This window comes from Vombatus ursinus, unplaced genomic scaffold (genome assembly GCF_900497805.2).
Source record: "Vombatus ursinus unplaced genomic scaffold, bare-nosed wombat genome assembly UNPS02014175.1, whole genome shotgun sequence".
Lineage (NCBI taxonomy): Eukaryota > Metazoa > Chordata > Mammalia > Diprotodontia > Vombatidae > Vombatus > Vombatus ursinus.
Window position 1 is genome coordinate 1,698,198 of NW_020953953.1, and position 12,542 is coordinate 1,710,739.

A 12,542-nucleotide genomic window follows, 5' to 3' on the forward strand; every position below is an offset into this window, starting at 1 on the left:
TGTGGCAGAGTGGTTCTCCGCATGACCGGCGGAAGATGATTGCATGCAGCCATTTCTGTACAGGTCATTGGAGTGGGGGCGTTTCCAGGGCTGAGGGGTGAGCCAGATTGAGAATTCTGCAACGTGATATTTCAGAGCACTATTCCATTTTCTCCTTCCCACACCCCTAGATCCGCACCGAATCAGGGATAGCATCATCAATCCATGAGCTTTCTCTGGGCTGATGAGGAAGAAGGGCGTGTCACCTGAGAGCCAGCACGCAGCAGGAGGGCATCAGAACTGGACATGCTGATGGCTTGAGTGTAGCACCACCTGGGGGACAAGTCACCTCACGGTTCTCTTGCTAGTTAATAGTGAGCCTACTTTTCGGTAGGTAGGTGGAAGAAAACAGGGCATGGAGCCAGGTACGGGCTGCTACTGCTATGGGAGGCCCTCAGGTGTCACCTGGGGCACCCACTGAGTGGTCCTCCGGCCCGCAAGGTCACGCAGAGCCTGATGGATGTAACAAATAATCATAGCTTTCATTTTTATGTAGAAGGCATCACTTTTGGTAAAGGGCTTCCTAAACATCTTCTGACACCTGCAAGAGCTCTAGGAGGTAGGTGCCATTATTGTCCCCATTTTACAACTGAAGAAACTGAGGCTTGGAGAGAGATGGGGGAGAGGATCTGCCTGTGCGGGTGTGGGCTAGAGGAGGGGCTTTGTGGGTTCTCTTCCAGCTTGGAGAACATGGAAGACTGGAGTTCTCAGAGAGAGCTGGGAAGGCTTTGAGGGACCCTGTCAGGATTCCGATGAGGGCCCTGTGGCCGAGAGAGAGAGGCCTGGTCCAGGGTCACACGTGCACTTGGTGACAAAGCTAAGGACTTCAGCTTGGGGCCTGATTCTCAGCTCTCTCTCTCCTCAAGCCCTCCCTTTCAGCCCTGCCAGTCTCTGTGGTGGTCCTGGGGGGCATTGCCAGTGGATGACGTTTGCTGTATCGAGAGAAGGGACTCTAGAACCCGTACTTCTCCAGAGGAGAACAGACCGAGGCTTCTTTCTTCTTCATGACTATGAGGGCTGAGGATGTTGGGAGCCACAGCTGCCCCATTCAGGAGGACAGAGCCGAGCAGCACCCCCCCACTGCTGGTAGTCACAGGTGACGGTGGGTCCCCAGATAATGACTCTGGATCTGAGAGTCCGAGATGCCTATTCCCCTATGGAGGGGGGGGTGATGGGCACCCGTAAGCTCACCCTGAGACCCTCAGAGCAGGGAGGACACACCTCATGGAAAGAGGAGGGGCTACGTTTGAGTCACATCTGTCATTCTGACCTGTGTGGCGTGGCTGGGAGGGTCCCCCTATAAAACAAGGTGGGGTGGACGGGATGGCTTCCAACGTTCTCTCCAGCTGTCTAATATTCCAGTCTAGAATATCGAGAAGAGAATGAGGATCAGGGCAGAGATTGGGTTCAGGAATGGAAGTGGAGAGCATTGGAGCTTCTCCATCCCAGCAGAGGTGAGAGGCCTAGGGGCCTAGGACTAGGATGTTCTGTCTGGTCCCCTCACCGTCCAGACGACGGGACTGTTTTTCTCGTCTTCTTTAATAACTGACGTCCAGAGAGGGAAGCCACCTGCCTCTGTTCATGAAGTAAGTTCGGTGGAAAGCTAGGATTAGCCCCTAGACCTCCTGACTCCTCTCCTCTAGAGAGGCCCCCGTGGAACTCTGGACTGGAGGCTGTCTTGGGTTCCAGTCACGCTGCCCGAGCGGTCCTTGCGGTGGCCCCAAGGGGAAGGTGAGTCTCCTTTGTCAAGGCAGGGCAGGAAGTTTGCACTGTACAAGGAGGGAGATGGAAACCAACTTGGGGTCAGTGTTCCTGCCTGGGGGAGGCCACGTTCCTCATCGCCCAGGTGACCGTCAGCCACCCAGGGAATTTCAGCCGCCACCATCACTTGGGTGCAGGCAGCGCTGTCCAGACCCAGCCCAGCAACTTCCTTTGGCTTAAGGTGAACGTTGTGGGGAGGGGGGCACGGATCCCCTAGAGACAAGGACCCCATATCCAATTCTGTCCCACCATAGGGGAATCGACCTCACGGCAGTGGCTCGGCCCTAGTGACTGGGCAGGATCAGAGAAGGCTCCAATCCTGGGGCTCCAGGAAGGAACCCAAGCTGCTGCTTCCTGGTGTCCGGGTGAAGAAGACAAACATGGGGAGAGGTAAGACTGAGGGGAGGAGGCAGGTTTCTTCTCATTTCCTTGGTTCAAGCCCAGCTCTTAGTCCCAACTATTGGAGGGTGGTGGGGATGGGTGGGAGAATGGGCACATCCCGGGCCTAGGGGCAGTGGAGGAGTAGCTTGGGACCACCTTCATCCTCGTCCTTGGTTGGGTCTCCATCCTCTTCCTCCTTCACCTCTTGACCATCTTCAGTCACTATTCCACCCAACTCAGTGAGTTCAAGGAGGAAGGCTGAAGGTTCCTGTGGTGTAAGACAAAAAAGAACAGGGTGAAGGTTGAAGCCCAGATGTGACTCTTTTTCTGTTCATTTATCTGGGCAGGACCCTCAAATGGAGAGTTACTCAGAAAGTAGGGAGGCTCAGAACATCTTCCTACCCTTCCTTGGCCAAGCCCTGGGGTCCTGCACCCACTCCCACCCCTTGTATGTCCATGATGGTCCTGGGAGACCTCTTTCCTTTTGTCCTTGACTCGTCTCACAGCCCTCCAGACTCTCCTTCAGTGTCTCTGCTTCACATTCCTCCTCCTGCCCCTGGAGCCCCTCCAGAGGAGCCTGAGACAGAAAGAGAAGCAGTGGGAGAAGCCTGCTCTGAGATGCTGATGGAACCTTGGATGCAGAAATGGCCCTGCCCAGAGAGATGAAGACAGCTGTGGGTTCTCCCTGTGGTCCTCTCCCTGGAGGAAATCTTAGCCATATCTTTGGCCTCCAACTCCCCCACCCCCACCCTCCTGGCCCAGTCTCACCACCCCTTCCTCCAGCACCTCATTTCTGCTTTGTACTGATCATCCGCAGGTGCATTTTCTCCTTAGATACCCAAGACTGAAGACCCCTTAGAAGTGATAAACATCCAAGTGAAGGTTGTGGACCCAAGGGAGGGGCAGCCCGTCACCTTTGGTACTCTCCCAGAACCCCACTCGATATGCCAAGCTCTGCAGGGAGAGAGCAGAGAGGGCTCAGTCATCCTGAGTAGGGAAGAAGACAGAGGAGAGCTAAGGGATGGGGATGAGATGGGTTATTCGGGACTTGTAGACTTGAGTTTGGGTGTAGAGGTGTGGGGATGGGCAGTGGGAACCCATCACAGAAAGGGATTCTGGCCCTTGTGTGTGAATTGCACTCCTTTGTCCTTTGGGAAGTATCTGGCTTTTCTGCGACATCCTTCTCTTAGCCTGAGGCTCATCTAAAAATGTACATCCATAAGATGCATTCTTGAGTAATCCATTTATGCCTAGAGTTGTGAAAACACAACTTGGCTTTTACCATTCCATTTGGAATATTATTCAGTGAAAGAGCGTGGAATGATTGATATGGGATAAATAGCTGGGAGACTGCATTGGGTTCTCTCTTCCATTCTCATGTCCTCATTTCCATTCTCGTGGCCTCCCAAATCCTCTTACTTGCTCCTTTGTTCCCGTCTTCTTCCCCTCCCAGAGCTCTGGAGTTCAAATCTTGACTTGGCCAATGAGTCCTCAAGTCTTCTTATCTGGCAAATGGAGATAACAATGCCTCCACTACTTACAAGTCATTAAGAGGGTCTAATGAGATCTTTCTGTGAAGGACTTTGTCAACTTTAGAATTCCACTTAAATGGCATCATTATTATTCCTACCATCTCTTTTGTGATGGAGTCCAGGCAAAAATGTCTTGGGATGAATTATTATCCTGCCTTAAAAAAAAAGAATGTTCTGAAAACTCGTGTGCTTTTTGTAACTGAATAAAAGTATTGGTTGTGTTTGTCCTTTGTGTTCAAAGAGGACCAAAATGTCCTCTTTGTCAGGGTCCAAGTACGTGGAGTCCAGCTGTGGTGATCAGGCCAATACAAGCTCAGAAGGCTCTACCACAGGTCGGTCACAAATAGTCCCTATGAACGTTTGGGAGGGAGATGTATCTAAATTTGTGCATCTCCCTTTTTTTTTTTTATTAGCTACCGCAATTCTGCCTTTCAAGTATTGGTATGTATGTGTTATCATTATAAGGACAGTAATTGGATCTTTGATTTTATTGATAGAGAGAACTTCCAGATGAGGAAACTCAGCCCTTTGGGTCAGCATCTTCTCTGTCTCATCCGGTCATAGAGTTGCCTGAAGATACTGAGAAGATGAAGATGAAGATGAAGAAGCCAGTATATGTTAGAGGTGAGACGTGAACCCAGGTCTTCCTGTTCTGGCCTAGTGGTGAGCGAGGCACCCCAGGAGCTGGTGACCCGCACCATTTTCTGTCTTCTACTTGCCATCATGATTTCCTAGGACTCATTGCTCTGGGGGAAGCCTGTCTTCTCACTAGGGGAAAGAGGCTTGTGTTTGAATTTTCTTCGTCATAGGTTCCTTTAACATTGTTGTTATTGTTATATTTTTTTTTAGGCAAGTAGGGTTAAGTGACTTGCCCAGGGTCACACAGCTAGTAAGTGTCAGGGCAGATTTGCATCATAGGTTCCTCATTCTCACCTTGGCTTCCCAAGGAATGTCAAGCCATTTTTGGCTCTAGTCCAGGGTTTCTTTAGAGAAGTCCCGGTAGGAAAGCAGGAAAAGTTAAAAAGAAATGTCCCCGTCGTATAGAAGAGGTAATTATTCCCTCACAGCAAAGGGAAATCGAAATAAGAGAAAATCACAGACCGATTAGAACAGAATCCAGTAACCGATCACCACCCGTACAATAAGGGTAGGTGAGGGAATGCTCTCCGAAAGCCTCCGGGGACACAGACAGTTTTGTGAGGCTGCTAATTAGCCAGCTTAGGTGGCCCTGAGCACAAGAGTCAAGCTGGATTTTCTTTCTGGTGGCCTCTCTCTTTTGATTGATCAAATTGAATTGATGCCAATTTTTCCTTCTAAGCCAATCCCCTCCTGCTGTTGCTGAGACGGTTTCTCCTTGTGGTGGTGGATTTATCTAATGCCAATCCTTCTCTCAATCTATTAGGAAGCATCATCACTGTTATTAATAGTATTGTTAATTACCGAACTGTTTTCTTCAGAGTTATGCCCAACTACTACCATCTGGAAAGGAGCCCTTTCCTGACCTCCTCCCCCCTTACCTTCCTCCACCAATCTCTGAGAATCGTCTTCTATTACTTTTGTATGGATTTTGTCTATAATCTGTTGTCTCCCCTGATAGATTGCCAGCTCCGTGAGGGCAGGGATTATTCTACTTTGATGTTGTGTTCCCAGTGCCCAGGCAAACAGCCAGAGCTCAATAAATCCTTGCTACCTAAGCCACAGCTGGCATGGCTGTCCTTCAAGCACCGTCTTTCCTCAAATAATTGGCCTCCTCATCGGTCCCCAACTTGCTCTCAGGCTTCCCTGGGCCCCTGCCTCCAGCAGATTGGTTCTTCCAACCCTGTAGGTAGAGATAGGGATGATACGTCCAGATCTGCCATGCAGATGTTGGCTTCTACCTTATGCTGGCTGGTTCCTCAAGCTCTTGGAGTTTTAGAACTGGAGGGGTCTTAGAAGCCCCCTCATTCTACAGAGGAGGAAACAGAACCAGGGAAGTTGTAATGTATCACAGAGCTAGCAAGTGTGGGTGGGTGGGGTTTGAACTTAGGTCTACCTAACTCAAGTCTAGCATTCCATCTGCTATGTCATGCTGCCCCAGTGTGGAGTGAAGGAGGGGAAGTTGGCCTTTGCCACTGCTGCCTTTGGACAGCGTTAATTGTTACAAAGATTTTCCTGATGTATGGTACTGCCCCCTTTGTTAAATGGGCATCTTGGTTGTAGAAAGGGGCAGAAAAAGACATTTGTATAAGGAAGACTGCATGGTCTTTCAGATGAAAATGCTTGGGGACAAACAGACTCTTCTGAGGACGTGAAAGAAAACTGCCCCTTGATAAAGGTACTGAGAGGATCTATTTGAAAAATGGGTAACGAGTCACGTAAAGATGGCTGCAGCCTAGCACGTCATTGCTACTGATTTGGTGGAGATGGGAAGCTCACTGGTGGGGTCCCGGTAGCCATGGTGGTGAGTAACGGGAGTATGTTCCCCTTCTTCATCTTGGCTCACCCTTAGACCCTGAGACAAAAGTGACTCGTAGCAGCATCATTGTGGCTGTAGCCACTGTCAGAGGTGGGCTGGAGCCCGCTCGTACCAGAGAACCCACTGTGAAATTTTTGATATGACCATTTACACCCTAGAAATTGTCAAAGGCTACAAATCAGGGCTTGTTTTATTGCCTAGACTTAAGAAAGTGAGGGAGGAAATGGTAATGATGCAGATTAAACTTAAAAATGGGTCACATATACTTTTTTTTTTCTCAGAGAGCTGATTGTTAAACATTTACTTGCATACCTCTGCCCACACCCTACTCTGGGAAAAACTCTAGACTTGCTAGCATAAATGCAAGTTGAGGTTAGTGGGCTTGCTGAGAGGGGCGGGGGGTAGGTAGGGAGTGCCGTGCTCAGGTTACACTGACAGCAAACAAATGTTCTCAGTTATGCCCTCTGGTACCATTAATCAATCAATCAACAAGCATTTCTTGAGCACTTACTATGCCCCAGGCACTGGATGAAGACAAAGTTTTGGCCACACATACATATGTGTAGACACACATACACACATTTATATCTGTACACATCTATCCATCCATCCTCTATTCATCCATCTATCCATCCATCCATCTATCCATCCATCCATCTATCCATCTATCTATCCATCATCTATCTATCCATCCATCCATCTATCCATGTATCCATCATCTATCTATCTATCAATCTATCCATCACCTATCTATCCATCCATCTATCCATCCATCCATCCATCCTCTATTCATCTATCTATCCATCCATCTATCCATCATCCATCTATCCATGTATCCATCATCTATCTATCTATCTATCTATCTATCTATCTATCTTTCATTTTCCCTCTTAACCCACCCCCTCCCCTCTCCTTACCCCCACCTATTTCCTTCTTAGGTTGAATGTATTTCTCTACAGTGTGTGTGTGTTTTGTGTGTGTGTGTGTGTGTGTGTGTGTGCTGTGTGTGTGTGTGTGTGTGTGTGTGTTCTATCTTTACTTTTCTGGGTTAGATGAAAATGAGACACACAGGATGCCTATTTCTTAACGCCACTGTGGCTCTGGGAAGACACTTGTTTCTTCTCCCCCAATCAGTCTTCATGCTGTGACGTCAGTCGTGTCTGACTCTTCATGACTCGATGGATTGTAGCGCCCTGGGCAGTTCTGTCTTCTGCTATCTCCTAAAGTCTGCTCAAGCTCATGTTTATCGCTTCCATCTAGCCCAGCTTAGTTCATCCAATGTGTCTACTTTTAAATGTTTCCCATATTGCCTACATTTCCGTTTCAAAGTATACCCAGTGCTTTTTGGGGGATCTTGCAATATTTTTTACTGGACTGGAAGCTCTGGATTTTGGCTGTGACATTTATGGGAGTTTTTATCTTGGCATTTCTTTTATTTATTTATTTTTCGGAAATTGGGGTTAAGTGACTTGCCCAGGGTCACACAGTTAGTGTCAAGTGTTTGGTCTGAGGCTGGATTTGAACTCAGGTCCTCCTGACTTCAGGGCTGGTGCTCTATCCACTGTGCCACCTAGCTGCCCTTTTGGCATTTCTTTTAGAAGGCAGCAGATTTGAACTTGACTTTAGGTCTGGCGTTCTATCTGCTGTGCCACCCAGCTGCCCCGATGGCTATGGAACCTGTGCAGAATCCCTTAGTGGTTGAAGGAAAATCCCGTTTCTGGGTCCCATTTTCCTTTAGCTTTATATCTATATATCTATATATCTATTTATCTATATATCTATATATCTATATATATATATATGTATTGACTAAGTAAAAGAGGCCATTTTTTGCCTAATTTCTTACCTAGCCTTAATCACTGAATGGGTGTAGCCTCAGACAGACTGAGACCTGGGAAATATCTTAGCTTAAAAAGGCCAAGGTGGGCAGCTAGGTGGCACAGTGGATAGAGCACCAACCCTGAAGTCAGGAGGACCTGAGTTCAAATCCAGTCTCAGACCAAACACTTGACACTTACTAGCCGTGTGACCCTGGGCAAGTCATTTAACCCCAATTTCCTAAAAAAAAAAAAAAGGTTAAGGTTCCTCACTGCATCCTGGGCCATCTCCAGCTATCCTGATGTGTATCTGATCACTGGACCCAGATGGCTCCAGAGGAGAAACTGAGGCTGGTGACTTTGTACAGCCTCCCTCCCTCAAACCGGGAGGCTGTACAAAGTCACCAGCCTCAGTTTGCTCACTTGCATGTCATGGCATCGCCTCCCTGATGTCATGGTTTTCTCACCCTTCCCATCCCACCTTGGTCTTTTGAGGGTGTGGTCTCAGCCTTAGCGCAGTTTCTACATAGCACGCGTCTTACTAAGTTCATATCCGAAGGTGGCATGAGTCCTTGTCTTGGCTGCCATTGGGCTGGGTCCCAGTGAGTACTGCATGAAGCCACCCCTTGCTTCTCAGGGCATCCATGCTGAATTGGCTGTATAATCAGTCTGTCAGGATGTGGGAAGCTCACTCTCTTGACCTTTCCCAACTCTCAGAGTTGAAGCCTCTGGATTAGCAGACAGCAAAGCAAACGACTAACACCTGTTAATCATGGGACCACCTGTGGATCTCACAGAGCGGGATCCAAGACCTCTCTTCCTCCAGTATGGTCTCTCACCAGGCACTATCAGCGTAAGATTCCACCTAAGAACAGCCAGGTGGGGCAGTGGATAGAGCTCTGGGCTTAGAGTCAGGAAGAGCTGAGTTCGAATCCAGCCTCGGAAACTTCCTAGCTGTGTGACTTTGGGCAAGTCACTTAACCTCTGCCACTGGAGAAGGAAATGGCAAACTGCTCCAGTATCTTGGCCAAGAAAACCCAATGGACAGGGTTCACAGGGTCACAGAGGGTCAGACGTGGCTGAACAATAACAACAATAATAGAGCATTCAAGAAAAAAAATGTCCTTTTTGAATGTCTCTGCAACCAATCAAAGAGCCTCTGATGGACCACGTTGGTTAGCTGGCCAGAACCAATCACAAGATGGCTATCCACCCCAGTGTTTCTTGAGCACTTCCATTCCAAGTCATCACACGTCTTCCAAATGCAGGTAATTTAGCCTCTCCACATCAGTCAAGCTCCCTGCTCCGAGCACAGAATGCATTCAATGTGCCCAGTGCAGTGCCAATCCCTTGCATCAGTTCCTGCTTCCCCTTTACTTGCCTTTGGGCAGGGGCAGACTTTTGAAAGCCCAGAGACAGGCGATAATCTATGAGAATTCTGTAAAATGCACAGTGGAGGTGAACACAATCTCTGGACCCACCAGCTGTGGTAAGTCTGGACCATCATGGAAGGTTATTGGATTGCCCAAGAGCTGTGCTGCAGGCTCTTGGCTGAAATCCTCCAATACATGGCACTGGAGAAGGTGCTACTTGAAGGGACAATCCTGAGCATCCCAATATCATCAAAAGGATATTTAGAATTGGAGGGAAGGTAACAAGGAAATAAACATTTATTAAGCATCTTCTATGTGCCAGGCACTGTGTAAGCACTGGAGATACAAAAAGAGGCAAAAGACGATCCCTGCCCTCAAGGAGCTCACATTCCTTTTTTTTCCCCAAGTCTTTTAAAAATTTAAAAAAGAATTTCTCCAGCTTATTTAAATTTTCAACAATCACTTCCATAAGCTTTTGAGTTTCAAATTTTTCTCCCCCTTCCCTCCCTGCCTCCCTCCCCAAGACAGAGTACAATCTGATATAGACTCTATATATACATTCCTATTAAACATTTTCACATTAGTGATGTTGTAAAGAATTAGAACCAGTAGAAGGAACCACAAGAAAAAGGAAGCAAAACAAAACAGAAGAAAAGAAAATAGCAAATAGTATGTTTTGATCTGCTTTCATTCTCCATAGTTCTTTCTTTGAATGAGGATAGCATTTTCCATCATGAGACCTTTGGAGATGTCTTAGATCCTTGCATTGCTGAGAAGAGCTAAGTCTATCAAAGTTAACCATCTCACACATGGCTGCTACTGTGTACAACATTCTCCTGGTTCTGCTCACTTCACTTAGCATCAGTCCATACAAGTCTTCTCAACTTTTTCTGAAAGTCTGCCTACTTACCATTTCTTATAGCACAATAGTATTCCATCACATTCATATACCAAAACTTGTTCAGTCATTCCCCAATTGATGGGCATCCCTTCAATTTCTAGTTCTTTGCCACCACAGAAAGAGCTGCTATAAATATTTTTGTACATGTGGGTCCTTTTCCCATTTTTATGATTTCTTTGGGATACAGCCCTAGAAGTGCTATTGCTGGGTCAAAAAGTATGCACATTTTTATAGCCCTTTGGACATAGTTCCAAATTGAGGAGCTTACGTTCTAATGGATGAAGAAAAATACCAAAGGGAGTTGGAAAGTGGGGCAGGAGGAGCACAGAGATGAGCCCATTGATGAAATTACCAAAGATAAGAGGCAGGTAACAAAGACAAAAAAGCGTTAAAGTATTTTAAAAAGTGCAAAAAAAGTCTATACTCTTTTTTTATAATAGTACGAAGGAGTTCTTCAGTCAAGCTTGATGGAATTAGAGGATGCATATCCATTGTCTGGTGGAACCTTGGTGGCCCTTTCAAAGCAAGCACACCTAATAGGGAGTAAAACAAGGCAGGAGAGAGCTCTGAGAGGTGATGGCTTTGTGAGCCGAGGGCGAGCTCTGTCTGTCTGGAGTCGACCAGTAACAAAGGAGCACATGTGGAGAGCACAACTGAGTAATCCACTCAGAATAGATGCTGTGCCCAGGGAGGACAGCATCAGAACAACTTGAGAGCATAGTGGACATGGGGCACAGCAGCCTCAGTTGCCTAGGCCTATGAGTTTCTCCCTAGTAGAGTGCCCTTTATGTGTTCCACTCTTCCCACCAATGCTGTGCACATTTGTGGGCAAGTGTACCTCAGGTTGATGGCAGGGGTGGGGATGGTACTTTGTAGTTCTTATAACACTATCTCAGTTAATGCCTTTGTTTTGTGCTCACTGTGTCTCTTGGCTCACTATAGAAGGTACGTACACCAGTGGGGGTTCGTGAACGTAGTTTTAGGAGTGCAGACCTATAAGTATATCTTGAACTTAGAGATGATATTTCCAATGGAACCTAATCCTTGAGTGTGAGTTAGGGGGTAGGCCCAGAAGGGGCCCTATAGAAATAAAGGTCTTTGTAAGGGATTTCAGAGAATACAATAATAAGGGAATTACAATAAGGAAAATAAGAGGTCAGATAGTTCAGCCAGAATCTGTTACGAGTCCCCTCGCACATCTTCATCCAGTGTTTCCTTGAAGACCTCAAAGTGGGGTGATTTTCCCCTTTCCCCCAAGGTAGCCCACTGCTCTTTTGGATTGCTGTAATAATTAGGAGGCTTTCCCTGACATTAGGCTTAAATGTGATTCCATGTTTCCAACTTTCCCACAGCCACATTCTGTTTTGTCACTACTTCTGCCCTCTGGGACGAAGCAGAACAGTCTGATTCTCCTTTTAGGATGCCCCTGGTACACTCGAACAGGTACTCAGATGCATTGTTTTGAAAGGAACCCTTCTCTTTGGTGGCCTCCTCTGGGTCTCTTAGTCTAATGCTTACCAGAGTTGTGTTCAAAAAGTTCCTTTTTAATTTCCATCTTATCCCAGTTTCCAGGGCTTCATTTAGCAAAGTACAAAAGCTGGGTTGAGGAGATTCCTACCAATGTTCCTCCACACCGTACTTTTATGCACCATGAGAATCAACTGAGATGAAAACCCAAAAGCAGTAGGTGGAGTCAACCACCTTCCCTCATCCAGCTTGACCTCTTTTGTGGTCCTTTCCTGCCAATAACCGAACCACTGGCCTACACATCCAGAAAACCAAGTCACTTCCTTCATGTGCCAGCTCCTGGCCCCCAGAAACCTAGGGGCCTCCACTGGTCAGTGGGTCCATTCTGCCTGGCCTCTGGGAGGGCTGGAGCATTGTCAAGTGACAGGCTTGCCCACTGGATGAGCGCAAAGTGAGCTGCACTCAGGTGTCAGCCTTGCTGGACTGTGCCCCTTTCTTATGGGCTAAGACTAGATTTGCCTTGTTCTGGCAGGTTTAAACATTTAAAAAATGTAACAGGAACTGGCGAACCATAAAATCTAATTAATACCACTTTAATAACTGAAGATGAAAAAGAATACAAGAAGAAAAATGGAATCTAGTACAACTCCCTTTTAGCACAGTCACTAAATTGGGAACTGAGAGACAAGGAGTCTGCAGGCCCCTGAAACTTAGGAAGGGACTTTGGACAGTCTTCCTCCTACCCAGGTTGTTTTATTCTTTTGTTAAGGAATTCTGTTATCCTTGAAGGGTGCAGATGGATGCTAAGTAGTCTGG